General features: G+C 37.3%; 1 protein-coding gene across 5 annotated transcripts in view; it reads right to left on the bottom strand.

Annotated features, from left to right (window-relative positions):
• Positions 1-14,603, bottom strand: part of LOC141371974 (serine-rich coiled-coil domain-containing protein 2) — a 104,278-nt gene that overhangs the window by 31,602 nt on the left and 58,073 nt on the right. The window lies entirely within an intron of this gene.

Genomic DNA, 14,603 nt, shown 5'->3' with positions numbered 1-14,603 from the left:
GTGGAAACTCTGGTCTCTCAAATAAATAATGATCAAATTTAAAAAAAGAATGAAAAGATTGATAATGAGAATTTCTCCTTAGTGTGAAGTTGGAATATACCATATTATTTATTAAACAACCTCACCAGAGGTAAACATACTTTCTTGTAGGAAAACCCACATAACAAATTCTTAACTACTGCATCAAATTAAAATTAGGTGTTTTATTTTTAAAAATTTACCAAAATTCAGCATTTTTCTTAATTTTAATCAGATCATTCTATTTTCCATATATAAAATAAGATCTAATTAAAAACAAAAATCTCTGTAGTATAGACATTTTTCCATTCCTTATAGTACAGGTGAAATATTCCCCATTCCTAAGAAATGGGATAGTGACTGAAAAAAATTCACTATATAAGTAGGCAAATTAAGAGTCTCATGGGGGCACCCGAGTGGCTCAGTTGGTTTAGCGTCCGACTCTTGGTTTCGGCTCAGGTCATTATCTCAGAATCCTGAGATAGAGCCCCGCGTCTGGGGTGGTGCAGAGTCTGCTTGAGATTCTCTCTCTCCCTCTCCCTCCACCCCTCCCCCTGCTCACACACTCTCTCTCAAAAATAAAATTAAAAAAAAATCTTTAAAAAAAGTCATAGAATTCACTATAATAGGATGTAACTTTTAATATATATGGAAGGTATATAAAAAAGATAGAATATTTATCTTAATGCAAGCACATTATGTATTCTATCCTGACTACTGAAATTCCAGAAGTAATTTCCTTTCCTTTTTGTAATCTATCTGCTAACATATGAAGAACACTATTTGGCAAATGTTTGAATTTTTCATAATTTGAAAAACCTAGTTTTTAGTGACACTTCAATAGATGTAAAACGACTACCCAAATCATTCCCTGTCCACATGCTTTTCTTTTTGCTAATAGCTTGTTTGGATGATCACATTCTATGTAGTCCCTATTCAGGGAAGCGTATCCTACCTTTTTTTTTTTTTTTTTTTTTTTTTTTGCGTATCCTACCTTTTGACCCAATGATACATTTTGATTAGTCTGAACCAATCAGATTAATCCCATGCTTAGGAAGGGACAAAGAATCTAAACCTAGACAATAAAACATGTGAAAAGTCTGGGTAATTTCTGAGAAAGTGCTCTTGATTTTAAAAATAGGCATGCTAGAGGGGTGCCTGGGTGGTTCAGTCAGTTAAGCATCCAACTCCTGGTTTTGGCTCAGGTCATGATCTTAGAGTCATGGAATTGAGCCCTGCATCAGCTCTGTGCTCGGCATGGAGTCTGCTTGAGATTCTCTTCCTCTCCCTAACTTTCTCTTTCTCTCTCTCTGAAATAAATAAGTATCTTTAAAAAAAAATAGGCATGCTAGAGAAAACAGGTCCTTTTCCTACATTTGGGGACTAATACAGAAGTATGTGACACATAGAACCAAAGAAGACATCTTGTAACCATCACAGGACATACAAAAAGATTCCAGAAAAGCCAACCTAGAACTTCATGATTACCCAAATGACCATTTAAGTAACCATGAGATCTATACAATTTTGCTATTTGAGTTTACAAATGTTCTAATTTTTAAGTCACTTTTAGTTAGGGACTTTTACTTGGAACTTACAACATCTTAAGATATGCATTGATTTACTAAGCTGGGTGATCTGGGGTAAGTCATCAAATAAGAGTTAATATTTATTATGCACCCATGGTCCAGGTATAGCATTAGGTAGTTTGCACACATAGTTTATAAGACTATCATAATCCTATATGGTATTATTTTTATTACCCCCACATACAGAAGAGGTTTAGGAGAAATTAAGTAACTTCCCTAGGACAACATGGTTATTAAGTTTCAGGGCAGGATTTGAACCCAGATATATGCAGCTTTTCATAGCTGGTCATAGTTTTTCAAATATATGACAGTGCTAACTGCTTAAGCAGAGTTCTACTTTCTATGGCTCTATAAAGAAAATTCTACACTATTAATTTCACTGATTATTCTGAGGGTTCAATGAGTAAATGTATCTAAATTAACTATTACTTAACTAGTATACTGAGGGGAAAATAAAAGGGCATTCTCAGCATCTTAAATAAGGTTTAAATGGCTGAGCTTCTACATGATCCAGTTAAATACTTGGAGCACTGCAATCTGCTTTTATATATGCATTTCACATAAAATATGAATTCAACACTTTATATTGTCACTTTTCTGAAAGTCTGCATGCAAACCCAGGTTAGGGGTGAGTGCATATTTAAAAAAAAAAGATAAAATGCATAGAAAGCTAGAACGAGAAAGGGACTTTGAAATCACCTAGAAAATCCTTCACATTTTTTCCTTAAATGCCAGTGTAGTTAACATACAGTGACAGATTAGTTTGAGATGTATAACATAGTGATCCACCAATTCCATACATTACTGTGTTCATCAAGACAAGCACACTCCTAATCCCCTTCACGTATTTCACCCCCCCACCCACTTCCCCTTTAGTAACAATCTGTTAGTTCTCTATAGTTAAGAGTTTGTTTCTCACCCCCCCCACCATTATTTGGTTGCTTTGTTTCTTAAATTCCACACATGAATGAAATCCTATGGCATTTGTCTTATTCTAACTGGCTTATTTCATTTAGTATTATACTCTGCCTCTATCCATGTTGTTGCAAATGGCAAGATTTCATTCTCTTTTTATGGCTGAATAATATTCCAATACATATACATACATATAAGCATGTGTGTAATGAAATATATATATATGTGTATATACATATACATATATATTACACATATATGTATTACATACCATCCACACACACTCTCTCATATCTATATCTATATATATCTATATATATATACCACATCTTCTTTATCCATTCATCTATTGATGGACACTTGGGTTGCTTCTATAGTTTGGCTATTGTAAATAATGCTAAAATAAACACAGGGGTGCATATATCCCTTCAAATAGTGTTTTTGTATTCTTTGGGTAAATACTCAGTAGTGCGATTACTGGATCGTAGAGTAATTCTATTTGTAACTTTTTTAGGAACTTCCATATTGTCTTTCACAGTGGCTGCACGTTTGCATTCCCAAAAACAGTGTACAAGGGTTCCTTTTTCTCTACATCCTCACCAACACTTGTTGTTTCTTGAGTTACTTTAACCATTTTGACAGGTGGGAGGTGATATCTCACTGTGGTTTTGATTATCCCTGATGATAAATGATATCATTTCATGTGTCTGCTGGCCATCTGTAGGTCTTCTTTGGAGGAATGCCTGTTCATGTCTTCTGCACATTTTTAAACTGGATTGTCTTTTTGGTATTGAATTGTTTAAGTTCTTTATATATTTTGGATACTGACCCTTTCTTAGAATAGGTCATGAGCAAATATCTTCTCCCATTCAGTAGGTTGTCATTTAGTTTTGTTGGTTGTTTCCTTTGCTGTGCAGAAGCTTTTTATTTTGATTAAGTCCCAATAGTTTATTGTTGCTTTTGTTTCCCTTGCCTCAGAAGAATGTTGCTATGACCAATGTCAATGAAATTACTGCCTTTGCTTTCTTCTAGGATTTTTTTTTGCAATCTTCTAGGATTTTTATGGTTTTAGATCTCATATTTAGGTCTTTAATCCATTTTTAAAAGATTTCGTTTATTTATTTGAGAGACAGAGAGAGGAAAAAAATGAGTGGGGGGAGGGCAGAGGGAGAGGGAGAAGCAGAGCCCCCACTGAGCAGGGAGCCTGAAGTGGGGCTCAACCCAGGATGCTGAGATCATGACCTGAGCTGAAGGCAGACACTTAACTGACTGAGCCACCCACGCACCCTGGTCTTTATTCCATTTTGAGTTTATTTTTGTGTATAGTGTAAGAAAATTGTCCAGTTTCCTTCTTTTGCATGTATTTGTTCAGTTCTCCCAACACGATTTGATGAAGAGACGATCTTTCCCACTGCATATTCCTGCTTCCTTTGTAGACTAACTGACCATATAATTGTGGTTTTATTTCTGGGCTTTCTATTCTGTTCCACTGACCTATGTGTCTACTTTTATTCCAGAGGCAACCTGTTTTGATTACTACAGCTTTGTAATATAACCTGACATCTAAAATACCTCCAGTTTTGTTTTTCAAGATTGTTTTGGCTATTTGGGGTCTTTTGTGATTCCATACAAATTTTAGGATTCCTTCTTCTAGTTCTGTGAAAAATGCTGTTGGTATTTTGATAGCAACAGTATTAAATCTGTAGATTGCTTTGGGTAGTACAATTTAACAATATTTGTTCTTCCAATCCATGAGTATGGAATGTTTTTCAATTTCTTTCTGTCATATTCAATTTCTTTCATCAATATTTTATACTTTTCAGAGTACAGGTCTTTCACCTCTTTGGTTAAATTTATTCCTAGGTATTTTATTATTTTTGGTGCAATGGCAAATGGGATTGTTTTATTAATTTCTTTCTGCTGCTTTGTTATTAGTACGTAGAAATACAACAGATTTCTGTATGTTGATTCTGTATCCTACAAGTTTACTGAATTCATTTATTAATTCTAGTAAGTTTTCTGATGGAGACTTTGTGTTTTCTATATGCAGTATCATGTTAACTGCAAAAAGTGAACATTTTTCTTCTTCCTTACCAATATGGAGGACTTTTATTTCTTTTTGTTACCTAACTGCTGTGGCTAGGACTTCCAGTACTATGTTGAATAAAAGTGGTGAGAGTGGACATCCTTTCTTGTTCCTGCCCTTAGAGGAAAAGCTCTCAGTCCTTCCCCATTGAGTATGATGTTAGCCATGGGTTTTTCATATGTGACCCTTATTATGTTGAGATATGTTCTGTCTAACCTACTTCGTTGAGGATTTTTATCTTGAATGATGTTATAATTTATCAAATGCTTTTTCTGCCATCTCTTGAAATGATCATATCTTTTCTCTTATTGAGGTGATGTATCAACATTGACTGACTGGCAAATCTTGAACCATCCTTGCATCCCAGCAATAAATCCCACTTGATCATGGCAAATGATTGTTTTAATGTATTGCTGGATTCAGTTTGCTAATATTTTGTTGAGGAATTCTGCAAATTTGTTCATCAGAGATACTGCCCTAAAGTTCTTTTTGTGATGTCTTTACCTGATTTTGTTTGTTAGTTTTTTGATTACTGATTTAATTCCATTCCGAGTAACTGCTCTTTTCAAATTTTCTATTTCTTCCTGCTTCAGTTTTGCAAGGTGACATTTCTAGGAATTTATCCATTTCCTCTAGGTTGTCCAGTTTGTTGGCATATAATTTTTCAAATATTCTCTTACAATCATTTGTATTTCTGTGCTGTTGGGTGTTATTTCTCCTTTCATTTCTGATTTTGAGTCCTCTTTTTTTTTTTTTCTGAGTCTGGATTAGATGTTTATCAATTTTGCTGATCTTTTCAGAGAGCCAGCTCCTGATTCCATTGATCTGTTCTATTGTTTAAGTTTCTGTATCATTTATTTCTGCTCTAGTCTTTATTATTTCCTTCATTATGCTGGTTAGGGTTTTGTTTCTTCTTTTTCTAGCTCCTTTGGGTGTAAGGTTAGGTTGTTTATTTGAGATGTTTCTTGCTTAAGGTAGCAATTTTCATTTCCCTCCATATAATTTTTTATTTCTTCTTTGACTACTTGGTTGACTCACTCATTGTTTAATAGTATGTTAGTTGACCTCTAGGAATCTGTGCTCTTTCTAGATTTTTTTCTTGTGGTTTATTTCTAGTTTCATAGTGCTGTAGTCAGAAAAGATGTATGGTATGACTTTGATCCTTTTGAATTTGTTGAGACTTGTTTTGTGGTTTAATATGTGTTATATTCTGGAGGATGTACCATGTGCACTTGAAAAGAAAGCGTATTCTGCTGCTTTAGGATGAAACGTTCCGAGTATTTTTTTTATTATTATGTTCAATTAGCCAACATACATCATTAATTTTTGATGTAGTGTTCAATGATTCACTAGTTGCGTATAACACCCAATGCTCAACACCACACGTGCCCTCCTTAATACCTGCCACCTGGTTACCCCATTCCCCCCGCCCCCTGTAACCCTTTTTGTTTCCCAGAGTCCAGAGTCTTTCATGGTTGATCTCCCTATCTGATTTCTTCCATTCATTTTCCCTCCCTTTCCCTGTGGTCCTCTGTGCTATTCCTTATGTTCCACATATGAGTGAAACCATATGATAACTGCCTTACTCTGATTGACTTATTTCACTTAGTATAATCCCCTCCAGTTCCATCCATATTGATGCAAATGGTGGGTATTCAGCCTTTCTGATGGCTGAGTAATATTACATTGTATATACGGACCACATCTTTATCCATTCATCTGTTGAAGGACATCTCAGCTCCTTCCACAGTTTGGCTATTGTGTACATTGCTGCTATGAACATTGGGGTGCATGTGCCCCTTCTTTTCACTACATCTGTATTTTGGGGTAAATACTTAGTAGTGCAATTGCTGGGTCATAGGGTAGCTCTATTTTTAACATCTTGGGGAACTTCCATACTGTTTTCCAGAGTGGCTATACCAGGTTGCATTCCCAAAAACAGTGTAACCCCTTTCTCCACATCCTCACTAACACTTGTTGTTTCCTGTCTTGTTAATCTTTGCCGTTCTAACTGGTGTAAGGTGGTATCTCACTGTGGTTTTGATTTGTATTTCCCTGATGGCTAGTGATGTTGAACATTTTTTCATGTGTCTGTTAGCCATTTGTATGTCTTCTTTAGAGAAGTGTCTGTTCATGTCTTCTGCCCATTTTTTGACTGGATTGTTGTTTTTTGGGTGTTGAGTATGAAAAGTTCTTAATAGATCTTGGATACCAGCCCTTTATCTGTAATGTCATTTGCAAATATATTCTCCCATTCCGTAGGTTGCCTTTTAGTTTTGTTGATTGTTTCCTTTGCTGTGCAAAAGCTTTTTATCTTGATGAAGTCCCAATAGTTCATTTTTCCTTTTGTTTCCCTTGCCTTTAGAGATGTGTCTTGAAAGAAGTCGCTTTGGCCAATGTCAAAGAGGTTACTGCCTATGTACTCCTCTAGGATTTTGATGGATTCCTGTCTCACACTGAGGTCTTTCATCCATTTTGAGTTTATCTTTGTATATGGTGTAAGATAATGGTCCAGTTTCATTCTTCTGCATGTGGCTGTCCAATTTTCCCAACAATATTTGTTGAAGAGACTGTCTTTTTTCCATTGGATATTTTTTCCTTATTTGTTGAAGATTAGTTGACCACAGAGTTGAGGGTCCATTTCTGGGGTCTCTATTCTGTTCCACTGATCTATGTGTCTGTTTTTGTGCCAATACCATGCTGTCTTGATGATCACAGCTTTATAATATAGCTTGAAGTCAGGCATTGTGATGACTACAGCTTTGGTTTTCTTTTTCAACAATCCCCTGGCTATCCGGAACTTCTTCTGATTCCATAAAAATTTTAGGATTGTTTGTTCCAGTTCTGTGAAAAAATGTCGATGGTATTTTCAGAGGGACTGCACTGAAAGTGTAGATTGCTCTGGGCAGCATAGACATTTTCACAATGTTTATTCTTTCAATCCACGAGCATGGAATGTTTTTCCATCTCTGTGTCTTCCTCAATTTCTTTCACAAGTGTTCTGTAGTTTCTAAAGTATAGATCCTTTATCTCTTTGGTTAGGTTTATTCCCAGGTTTCTTATGGTTTTTGGTGTTATTATAAATGGATTCCTTAATTTCTCTTTGAATATTCAGTCACATTTTTCATATACAGAAATGCGATTGATTTCTGTGCATTGATTTTGTGTCCTGTCACATTGCTCAATTGCTGTATGAGTTCTAGTAATCTGGGGGTGGAGTCTTTTGGGTTTTCCACATAAAGTATCATGTCATCTGTGAAGAGAGTTTGACTTCTTCTTTGCCAATCTGGATGCTTTTTATTTCTTTTTGTTGTCTGATTGCTGAGACTAAGACTTCTAGTACTATGTTGAACTAAAGTGGTGAAAGTGGGCATCCCTGTTGTGTTCCTGACCTAAGGGAAAAGCTCTCAGTTTTTCCCCATTGAGAATGGTATTTGCTGTGGGCTTTTCATAGGTGGCTTTTATGATATTGAGGTATGTTCCCTCTATCCCTATATTCTGAGAGTTTTAATCAGGAAAGGATGCTGTATTTTGTCAAATGCTTTTTCTGCATCAATTGAGAGGATATAGTTCTTGTCTCTTCTTTTGTTAATGTGATCTATCACGTTGATTGACTTGCGAATGTTGAACCAGTCTTGCATCCCAGGAATAAATCCCACCTGGTTGTAGTGAATAATCCTTTTAATGTACTGTTGGAGTCTACTGGCTAGGATCTTGTTGAGTATTTTGGCATGCTTGTTCATGAGGGATATTGGTCTGTAATTCTCCTTTTTGATGGGGTCTTTGGGATCAGGGTAATGCTGGCCTCATAGAATGAGTTTGGAAGTTTTCCTTCCTTTTCTATTTTTTGGAACAACTTCAATAGAATAGGTATGACTTCTTCTTCTTTAAATGTTTGGTAGAATTGCCCTGGGAAGCCATCTGGCCCTGAACTCTTGTTTTTGGGGAGGTTTTTGATTACTCTTTCAATCTCCTTGCTGGTTATTGGTCTGTTCAGATTGTCTATTTTCTCCCTGTTTCATTCTTGGTAGTTTAGAAGTATCCAGGAATGCATCCATTTCTTCCAGATTGCCTAGTTTGTTGGCGTACAGCTGCTGGTAATAAGTTCTAATAATTGTCTCTATTTCCTTGGTATTAGTCATGATTTCTCCCCTTTCATTCATGATTTTATTGGGGTCTTTTCTCTCTCTTTTTTTTTTTGATAAGTCTGGCCAGAGGTTTATCGATCTTATTCTTTCAAAGAACCAGCTTCTAGTTTCGTTGATCTGTTCTACTGTTCTTCTGGTTTCTATTTCATTGATTTCTGCTCTAATCTTCATTATTTCTCTTCTCCTGCTTGGTTTAGGCTTTATTTGCTGTTCTTTCTCCAGGTCCTTTAGGTGTAAGGTTAGCTTGTGCATTTGGGATTTTTCTAATATTCTGAGAGAGGCTTGGATGGCTATGTACTTCCCTCGAAGGACCATCTTTGCAGTATCCCATAGGTTTTGAACCAATGTGTTTTCATTTTCATTGGTTTGCATGAATTGTTTAAGTTCCTCTTTAATTTCCTGGTTGACCCATTCATTCTTTAGCACGATGCTGTTTAACCTCCAAGTGTTTGCATTCCTTCCAAATTTTTGATTGTGGTTGAGTTCCAGTTTCAAAGCATTGTGGTCTGAAAATATGCAGGGAATAATCTCAAATCTTTTGGTATCAGTTGAGACTTGATTTGTTACCAGCATGTGATCTATTGTGGAGAAAGTTCCCTGTGCACTCAAGAAGAATGAGTATTCTGTTGTTTTAAGATGGAATGTTCTGTATATATCTACGAAGTCCATCTGATCCAATGTGTCATTCAAAGCTCTTGTTTCTTTGTTGATCTTCTGCTTAGATGATCTGCCCATTGCTGTGAGTGGAGTATTGAAGTCTCCTGCTATCAATGTATTATTATCAATATGATTTTTTATTTTGGTTACTGGTTGGTTTATGTAATTGGCTGCTCCCATGTTGGGGGCATAGATATTTACAATTGTTAGATTTTCTTGTTGGATAGACCCTTTAAGTATGATATAGTGTCCCTCTACATCTCTTACTACAGTCTTTGGTTTAAAATCTAATTTGTTGATATGAGGATTGCTACCCCAGGTTTCTTTTGAGGTCTGCTGGTGTGATAAATGGTTCTCCATCCCCTCACTTTCAGTCTGGAGGGGTCTTTAGGTTCAAAACAAGTCTCTTGTAGACAGCATATGGATGGGTCCTGCTTTTTTATCCAACCTGAAACCCTGTTTCTTTTGATGGGAACATTCAGCCTGTTCACATTGAGAGTAACTATTGAAAGATATGAATTTAGTGCCATTGTATTGCCTGTAAAGTCCCTGTTTCTATAGATTGTCTCTCTTAATTTCTGGTCTATATTACTTTTGGCATCTTTCTTCTTTTATAGAACCTCCCTTAATATTTCTTGCAGGGCTGGCTTGGTGGTCACATATTCTTTCAGTTTCTGCCTGTCCTGAAAGCTCTTTAAATCTCTGTCCATTCTGAATGACAGCATTGCTGGATAAAGTGTTCTTGCCTGCATGAATATGTCTTGCCAGCCCTTTCTGCTTGCCAGGTCTCTGTGGATAGGTCTGATGTTATTCTGATGTTCCTCCCTCCGTACGTAAGAAATCTCTTCCTCCTAGCTGCTCTTAGGTTAGCTTCCTTGGCTCTAAGATTTGCAAGCTTCACTATTATATGTTGGGGTGTTGATCTATTTTTATTGATTTGGGGAGGGGTCCTCTCTGCCTCTTGGACAGGAATGCTTGTTTCCTTCTCTAGATTAGGGCAGTTCTCAGCTATGACTTGCTCAAATATACCTCCTAGTCCTCTCTCTCTACCCGCTCAGGGATCCCAATAATTCTGACACTGGAACATTTCATGGCATCACTGATCTCTCTAAGTCTATTTCATGGGCTAGGGATAGCTGCCTATCCCTATTTCCCTCAGCTTCCTTCCTTTCTATCAGCTTATCTCCTAGATCACTTGATTCGATCTTCTGCCTCATTTACCCAGGCTGTTAGAGTACCAGTTTAGACTGCATCTCATTCATATCATTTTTAAGTTCAGCCTGATTGGATCTCATTTTTACCTTTAGAGATTCTATACTGTCACTAATGCCTTTTTCCAGCCTAGCGATTGACTTCATGATTGCTATCCTGAATTCTATCTCTGACCTCTTGTTTATATCCATATCCATTAGTTCTCTGGCAGAGGACAACTGTCTCTGGTTCTTTTCTTTGTTGGGAGTTCCTCCTCCTAGTCATTCTGTCGAGGGATGGTTGAGTGAATGAACAGAGTCCAAAATATCTCAAGCAAAATGCACCTCAGAAAAAATCCAAAATGGTCAAAAGCTACCAGAGATACACAACCAAAGCCAAGATGATCCAAAACAAAACAAAAAAGGGGGGGAGGGGAGAGAGATTATAATCTCTCAGGGTGGACAAAGCAGGGTGATCTGCCTGTTCCTGACTGATTTTTGGTCTCTGTGTTAAAGTCCACTATATCCCCAAATTGCAAAGAAATCAGAATATTATATATATATATTCTTGATATGTATGTATATATATATATATCAAGATAAAATTGAATAGAGTGAAAAACGGGCTAGTATGGGGCATAAATCTATAAAACATAGATGTGAAAAACCTAAAAGTTAAAAAACAACTTAAAAACATAAGTTGGGAACAATCTATTTGAAACAGGAACAGGGGAAGGAAAAGGAAAAGGAAGAGGAAGAGGAAGAGGAAGAGGAAAGGGAAAGGGAAAGGGAAAGGGAAAGGGAAAGGAAAAGGAAAAGGAAAAGGAAAAGGAAAAGGAAAGGAAAAAAAAAAAAGAAAAGAAAGAAAGAAAAGAAAAGAAAAGAAAAGAAGAAAAAAAAGAAATGTAAAATTTTAGCCTGAAGTATAAATGAGTCATGAGGGAACACCTGGAGCTTCCTATATTATTTTCCCCTGTTGCTGGAGTTTTACAGTCCTGTGGGAAATTAAGCTTATCATTCACCTGTTCTTCCAGTCTGTCTTCTGGGGGAAGGGTCTGCTGCTCGGCTTCTTAGGCATCTTTGCCTGGGTGGAGATGCCCCATCCCTTCTCAGGGGGATGGGCTTAATGTGAGCTGGTCCGCTGTGTGGCTTTTGTTCCCTGGTGTCTTTCCACTTCTCTTTAGAGGGTCAGAGCATATATGGCCATGTGGGAATCTGTGGCCCAGAGCAAAAAGTAGTCGTTTTTCTGCTTGTAGAGATCCAAATAAATCTTCTTACATCTCAGGTTAAATTTGCATGTGTTCAGAGTGATTTGATAGATATCCAGCTCATACTATTCATGCCCACTGCAGCTCTCCCGTGGGGAGTTATGGGGACCTGCGAGTGTCTCTGCACTTTGTGACTTTGCATTGCTGGCGGCTGTGTGCTTTCATATGCACCCTCTTTCACAGCTCCCAGGTCACGCTGGGTGCTGCCCTAGTGTCCCTTCGGGGGTCACACCACCCTGAGAGCTGTTACGCTGTTGTGGGTGCAAATTGTTTTATATCTCCGCTAGGATGTTAAACAGTCCACACCTTCTAATCCTTTTCAGGGTGGTCAGGCAGAGAGCGGTCTCCCTACCTCGACTCTCAGTTTATGCTGACTGGAGCTGAGAGTCCCTTCTGGACTCACTGACCATAACCAGTCTCCCCTGTTCTTTCTGAGTCTCCCGGAATCCTGAGACCACAATCATCCACCTAGAATTCTGCCCTATTCATCCCTTGTGCCCTTTTCAGAAAGGGGTGTCTTTCACTAGAGCAGATTTCCAAGGTCCCGATTTTTTGCACAGTGTTATATCACTTTCCGGTGGCCGGCTTATGGAGGTTCTCCCCCACCTCCATTTATCTTCTGGTATTTTCCCCGAAGATTCAAGGTTCTGTACCTCCTCCCTTGCAAAAAGTAGTCGTTTTTTTGCCTGTAGAGATCTAGATAAATCTTCTTACATCGCAGGTTGAATTCGCATGTGTTCGGAATGGTTTGATAGATATCAAGCTAAATTCAAGGGACCAGATGAAACAAGGTCCCCTATCCTGCGACAAACTTGCTCCCCTCCTCCCAAATTGTTCTGATTATATCTGTTAAGTCCATCTGCCCAGTGTGTCATTCAAGCCCCCTGCTATTACTGTATTACTATCAATTAGTTCCTTTATGTTTGCTATCGACTGTTTTGTGTATTTGGGTGCTCCCATGTTGGGTGCATAAATATTTACTATTGTTATATCTTCTTGTTGGATTGTCCCTTCAATGAATATAGCACCCTTATCTCTTGTTACAGTCTTTGTTTTAAAGTCTATTTTGTCTGATATAAGTACTGCTACCCCGACTTTCTTTTCACATCCATTTGCATGATAAATGTTTCTCCATCCCCTCACTTTCAATCTGCAGGTTTCTTTTGGTCAGAAATGTGTCTCATAGCTGCATATAAATGGGTCTTGTTTTTGTTATCCATTCTGTCACCCTAAGTCTTTTGATTGGAGCCTTTAGTCCATTTACATTCAAAGTAAGTACTGATAGATATGAATTTATTGCCATTTTGTTACTTGTTTTGTGGCTGTTTTATATTCTTCTCTGATCTTTTCTTTTCTTGCTTTCTTTCACAGTTTGCTGGCTTTCTTTAGTGATATACTTAGATTCCTTTCTCTTTATTTTTTGTGTATCTATTACTGGGTTTCGATTTGTGGCTACCATTATGTTTGTATGTAACATCTGCATGTAGCAGTCTATATTAAGTTAATGGTCAGTTAAGTTTTAACCCTTTCTTTACTCTTCTCCTCTCCACAGTTTAGGTACATGGTGTCATATTTTACATCCTTTAATTTTGTGAATCCCTTGACTGATTTTTACAGATATACTTATTTTTACTGCTTTTATGTGTCCTACTTTTCTTACTCTTACTTATAGTCTGTCCTTTCCACTCAAAGAGTCCCCTATAACATTTCTTGTAGGGATGGTTTAATGGTCAATAAGTCTTTTAGCTTTTGCTTTTCTGAAAAATTCATCATCTTACTTTCTATTAACAACAGTCTTGCTAGATAGACTATTCTTGGCTGCAGATTTTTCCTATCAGAACTTTGAATATATCATGCCACTCCCTTCTGGCCTGAAGTTTCTGATGAAAAATCTGCTGATAGCCTTAGGGGGTCTCTTTTTTTCTCTTGCTGCTTTTAAAATTTTCTCTTTTTTTACTACTTTTTCCCATTTTATTACTGTGTCTTGATGTGGACCTCCTTGGGTTAATTTTGTTCAAGGATCTCCATATTTCCTGGATCTGGATGTCTTGTTTCCTTCCCCAGATTAGGGAAATTTTCAGCTATTACTTCTTCAAGCAAATTTTCTGCCTCCTTTACTCTCTCTTCTTCTTTTAGGATCCCTATAATATTATGCTTGATAGGAGTCTCTGAGTTCCCTAAGTTCATTCTCATTCTGCCTAAATTTTTTTCTCTCACCTGCTCAGCGTGATTACCTTCCATTACTCTGTCTTCCAGGCCACTAATTTATTCTTCTACTTCCTCTAGCCTGCTATTTATTCCATCTAGTTGTATTTTTAATTTCATTTGTTGTGTTCTTTTTCTCTGACTGGTTCTTTTTCATCTCTTCGTTAAGGATCTCACTGATGTCTTCCACTCTTTACTCAAATCCAGTGCATGTCTTTATCATCATTACTTTAAATTCTTTATCAGGCATATTACTTCTGTTTCCCTTAGAAATCTCCTACTGTGATTCTGTCCTGTTCTTTCATTTGGGACATTTTGTCTAACTTTCTGCGTCTGTTTCTTCATGTCAGGAAAGTCAGCTATGTCTTCTGCTCTTGAAAAGTAAAGCCCGTATGAATCAGAGGTCCTACAGTACCCTGCAGTGCAGTGTCCCCTGCTCTCCAAGCATTTCAGGGGTGAGGGTTCTCCTATGTGTGTTGTGTGTGCCCTGCTATTGTCTCCTGGTCACTTTTTCTTTTAGTCCAGTT

Source organism: Callorhinus ursinus, unplaced genomic scaffold (genome assembly GCF_003265705.2).
Source record: "Callorhinus ursinus isolate GAN/ISIS: 27379988/994484 unplaced genomic scaffold, GSC_fseal_2.0 scaffold152, whole genome shotgun sequence".
NCBI lineage: Eukaryota > Metazoa > Chordata > Mammalia > Carnivora > Otariidae > Callorhinus > Callorhinus ursinus.
Note: the sequence above shows the minus strand (reverse complement) of the source record. Positions and strands in the feature narration are given on the sequence as shown.